Source organism: Musca autumnalis, unplaced genomic scaffold (genome assembly GCF_047663935.1).
Source record: "Musca autumnalis isolate F117 unplaced genomic scaffold, ASM4766393v1 scaffold_168, whole genome shotgun sequence".
Classification (NCBI taxonomy): domain Eukaryota; kingdom Metazoa; phylum Arthropoda; class Insecta; order Diptera; family Muscidae; genus Musca; species Musca autumnalis.
The window spans coordinates 75,831-81,733 of record NW_027411720.1 but is presented as its reverse complement, the minus strand read 5'-3'; positions in this window follow the sequence as shown (position 1 = coordinate 81,733).

Genomic DNA, 5,903 nt, shown 5'->3' with positions numbered 1-5,903 from the left:
TTTGTAACATAAAAAATTCAGCTTCTTAAGGGTTAACAAAGTAGCTCCTAAATACATGAATCCTAAGCAGTTAATGTCGTTGTGTTTATTTGAAAAGTTTTGAACTCCACTTCAGTCAAGAAGAATGATAAAGACATAACAAGAAAAAGAACACAGAAAATAGGACAGCAGTAGAGAATTTTTATCGTAGTTACGGTTTAACAAATTACCATGGCTGTCTGTCTCTGTGTCCACCATACGCGCAATTTTACAGTCTACGGGATAATGCAAATACTTAAACAAAGTTTTGCTACTTTATCTCCCTACCCCATGCCAGTGTCTCCATGGAAGATAATCTTCGAGAATAAGCAGAAGAAGTAAATGTAAAGGCAATTTGTTTTATTTTAACAAGGCGTATGATTGATATTATTTGCATTTATTATACGCCGGAATGTACAATGTTTCCAGTTGATGCATACAAATGAGACTTTTCTATTTAGAATTGTGTGAGACAGATTGATGGAAGCTGTTTCATGAGAAACGACAAATGAGCTGTTAGTGAAGACTAGTGACTGCAAGAAAAGTAAAGGGTGATTTGTCTAAACTGCACACAGTTTCCTTGAAGCACTCTTAAGATGTTCTTCTCCTCCTCTCTCTAAAGGGTTCTTATCTTTACGGAACACTATAAAGGGTATTCCCTCTAGAAGAACGTTTAGTGTCCTCCTCCCTATAGAATCCTCTTTTCGGGTTTTCGCTCTCTAGAAGACAAATAGAGAGTGTTCGCTTTACTGAAACCCTTTAAAGAGTGTTCTGCTTATATAATATTTTAAGGGGTCTTCTTTGTACAGAAGCTTTTCTATATGGTATTTTTCAATAGAAGCCCATCTAAGGAGCTATCTCTATAGACACCCCTGTAAAGGATATTCTTTCTATAGAAGACACTTTAAGGGCTCTGAGCTTAATAGAAGCTCCTTAAAATCTTTAATAAATTGACGTTCTTTAAGGGGTCTTCTCTCCTTAGCAGTCTCTCAAGAGGAAGCTTGATAAGCGATCCCACTCCCATAAAAGTCACTGAATGGACGGATTGTTTCTGTTAAACCTCCATAAGGTATCTTCTCTTTATATGAGCTCCATAAAAGGTCCCACTCCGCTTAAAATGTCTTCTTTCTATAGAATTTCCTTAAAGGGGTTTAGCTTTTATAGCAGCCCCTCAAAAAGTTCCGTTTTGCTGTAGAAGCTTTTTAAAGGGATCGTTTGTTCTATGGAAGTTTGTTAAAGGTGTTTTCTGTGGTATAAAAGCTCTTTAAAGGGATATTTCGTTTTATAGAAGTATCTTAAAGGGGCGATCTTTCCTATAGAAAACTCTTCTGTGCTATAGAGACCTATATAAGTTATAGTTATTAAACCAGACCAATGTGGTCCTCTGTTCGATAAAAGCCCGCTGCATGAATCTTAAGGGGTCTTCTTGCTATAGAATCCTCTTATAGCATATTTTTTATGGATGCCTCTAAACAAGTTTGTGGTTTAGAAACGCCTCAAAGCAGTCTTCTGTTCTATAGAAGTCTCTTAAAGGGTTCCTCTGTGCTTTAGAAACCCCTTAAAGGGATATTCTTTGCTTTGCGGGGCACTTGAAATGGTTTTCTTTTCTACAGAAGCCCCTGGAGGGGTTATTCTGTGCCACAGAGACATGGTCATCATGTGCCACAGAAGCTTCCTAAAGAGGTCTTTTACTCTTCAGAAGCCTGCTAAAGAGGTTTTCTGTGGCATAGAAGCACCTTAAGGGGAACTTCTGTCCTATAGAAGTTCCCTAAAACGGTATTCTGTTCTATAGAAGTTCACTAAAGCGGTCTTATGTTCTATAGAAGCCTCTTAAAGGGTCTTCTGTGTGGTAGAAGCCTTCCTGCATGTATTTTAAGGGGTCTTCTTATTTAGAAGCCCCTTATAGGGTCTTCACTTTATAGATGCACCTGAAATGAAATAAATGAATGTTTTATCTAGCATCGGAAGGTCTATACAGGATTTTCTCTCTAAAGAAGTCATTTCTGTAGGAGGCTTATCTATAAGGGTCCTTAAAGGAGTTTTTCCCCACATAGAAAGGGTATATCGTCTATAGAAGCCGTTTAAGGGGTTTCTCTTCTATAGCATACCCTAAATGTATATTCTGTCCTATTATTGTTATTCTTTAGATGACCTTTTTCTCGAGGAGACTGTTCTAAAGAAATCATTTAGGGAGTATTCTTTTCTAATGAAGTCTAATAAACGGGTATTGTTTTCGATAGGTGCTATTTGGACTGGTTCTCAATGCTATAAAAGTAGTTTAGAGAGGTCATCAATTTTATAGGCGCCAAAAAAATCTAATTTTATATGCATATATAAACTTTTTGATGGGACTTAAAATCGCTATAAGTAGACAGCTGAATGCAAATGCATATATGGTTAGGATGGTCGTAGAGAAAATCTGATTAGACAGAAACTCGTCATATTGCATATGTTGACATATTTTTATATATCGTCACCAAAAATGCCCGAAGACGAAACCCACACGCAAATCGAAATTAGTTTTTTGATGGGATCTGATACATGAAGTTAAAATATATGCTCTGCGTTCAAAAACAGCGATCCTATTCAAGAAATGGCATTTCGGAAAATGGTTTTGGTTTCATTTATTACTCCCATTCTTATAGGATTGATAATATCCCGAATTATAAATATAAGAATTATATTGCATAAAACAGTTTTTCATGTTATAACGTTTTTTGCTTCTCCTGTAAAGTTGTGATTTTGTGGATTAGGTCTTCGAGCATTTATGGTGACGATATTTGCATAAAACGAGCATATGCAAACCATATGCAAAAATATATGCAAGATTTATGGTCTAAAAATCCCACCGAAATGGCTGAAATGTGGTATTAAGTCTTCGTTAGGGGTATGAAACTTTACACCTTAAATTTGTCCGCATGGGTCCACGCCTTCATATAGCCCCTATAAAACGGTATCTCCCGATTTCCGATATTTTGAAGGTTGTGACTTCAACATCACACTTAAATGGCTGACATTTTGTATAAAGTCTTTGTTGGGAGTATAAAACTTTCTACCTGAAATTTTTCAGTATTGGTCCACGTTTTCATATAGCCCCCATAGAACGGTACCTCCCGATTTTCGGTATTTTGAAAGTTGTAGGCTCAACATCCCACCAAAATGACTAATTAATTTTTGTATTGAGTCTTCTTTTGGGGTATAAAACTTTCCACCTGCAATTTGTCGGTATAGGTTCATATGGCCCCCATAGAACGGTACTTCCGCATTTCTGGTATTTAGAAGGTTGTGGCCTCAATATCCCTCCGAAATGTCTGAAATTTGATATTAAGCCTTCGTTGGGGGTAAAAAACTTTCCACCTGAAATTAACCAGTATAGGTGCACGTTTTCATATAGACCCCATAGAAGGGTACCTCCCGATTTCCGGTATTTCGAAGGTTGTAGCCTCAAAATCCCGCCGAAATGGCTGAAAGTTGGAATTAAGTCTTCCTTGGGGGTAATAAACTTTCCACCTAAAGTTTGTCGGTTTAAGTTTAGGCCGCATAGAACGATACCTCCCTATTTTCGGTATTTTGAAGGTTGTGGCTGTGGTTATACAGTTCTCTGATTTATTGACTTGTCTGAAGAGAATTTTAAACAGAAAAATTGTACACACAAACATTTTTGTACCTATTATTGAAATATTTGTTGCGTAAGAAAATATGTAAAATGCATAAATTTTTCATATCAAATCAAATCATCTTAAATCGCATCAAATCAAATCATCTCATATAGAAAAATAGTTTAAAATAATAACTTAACGGGGAATCAAATGAGACCAAAATTATAATGATCGGGATAATAGTTTGGATGTTATTGCCAAAATAAGCACATATTTGGATGCAAAAAATTAATTTTGGTTTGAAGAAACAGAATGCTCTAGAATGCATTTGAAATTCTAGAGTTGAAAATATTGGAAAAATTTATATGAGTACTTCTTTTATTTTTCTTGAAAATCTTAAGAAAATGTGCGGATTTTGCTTTATCAACATTAACATAGAAGGCTTACAATTGAGGACTATTATCGGATTGTTGAGATGTATCATTACGCTTCTTAAACGGAAATAGAGTTCAAATAAACCGTTTTAATTCATATACATTTTTAAAATATGTATGTGTAACAAATCTATTTTGTCCGCATGTGATTTTCATGGACAGCAAGACCATATCTTTTAATTTGTATATATTTATCGAAATATAATTTGGACGCTAAGATGTAGCATCGGCTGCATCTTAGCATTAAAAAACCTATAAAACATCGCTAATTTGCGCAAAGTGAATACAATTTTGTGAATACAAATTTGCTAAAACACTGCGTTATCGCATATAATTGTATGATTTTAGTTTCTGTAGTTTATACCCACATATTGTACCCAATTTACACATTTTAATGGGTATTTACAATTTGGGTATTTACCCATTTCCTCTCTCTCTATTTATGAATAGTTTTGTACATTTAATAAAAACAACTGTTGGAGTTATTATATGTAGGTATGGGCTGGCTGTTAGGCAGCTTCTGTACAGAATATATGCAACAAGTATTTTCGCATAACTGTTGTGTGTCTACATTGGAACTTATTGAACAGGTTTCATCTCACATGCATGCTTGCCTAGAGTGTCAATGTTTTAGCTTTATAAATATTTTTTTTTTTGAAATTTTACTGGCAATAAGAACAACAACAATAACAAAGCATGAACCACATGACACGAGTTCATAACATGGCAATTTCCTTACTTTTTTGTTCATAGATCAATGTTTTTCATTACGCAAGCACGCTTATACAATATTGAATACTTACAACTCTGTTGTAAACAATAGACGAAAATCAACCCATACCAATGTGATTTGTTTTTGTCGTTGTTATCGGCATCAAATGACAATCAAAATGCAATCAATTGACAAAAACACGCACACATCATTGGTTTTGTGCAAATCGAACCCAATACAAAAACTTTATACAAACAACACAAACAATCGTCATAATAATACTGTCGTGATTGTTCATATTTAATCGCAAGTCGCAATTGATTTATGCAGGGACGTACGCAGGGGGGGGGGGGCACAGGGGGCCCGCCCCCCCCCCCCCCCGAAATGGTTTGGTAGACCAAAAATTTCTTTAGCTAATGCAACAGATTATTAGCTTTTTCTTTCTCATAAAATAATTTTATAATTGAAATATCCAAATTTCAAATGAAAACATACATTTTCTGAAGTTTCTGTACAGAAAATGTACTTCGTTAACAAATTTTATAAGAAATAATTTCGATTTTTTTGTTCGAAAATTTTTAACTTTTGCTTCAAATTTTCAATTTTTATTGTATTACGGCTTTATGCCATATCGTTCCAGTATCAAAAAAAAAAAAAATAAATAAATAAATAAATGAACTCGGAGTTCCGTAATGATTACACTCCATCTTTGCTAGTTCATTTTTGAGGTTTATGGTATCCTGTATCAAAAAATATGGCGAGTTCAATATTGTGGGAAGGGAAGTGCATGAAATGGGGTTTTCGTGGACTATATATCGAAAACCAATTATATATTTATTTCGACAAATTTGTTGTTCACATTCTTTATGGTATTGAGGTAATACTGGGTACCACGGAAATAACACTGTGCAACATTTTTAAGGTGATCTTGTGCAAACAATTCGAACTGAGGAGTTTTTGAAAGTACAGACCCAAACGACAAGAAACCCTAGTTGGGTTTTGTTGTGTCAGATCCAGCTCGGATTTTATGGCCCCATCTATACATGGTTAAATATTGCGTTTTTAAAGAAATTAGGGGCTATATCTCTGAAACCAATGCGAATTTTCTTCTGACCTCTGAAACAAATTTGTAGATAAGGA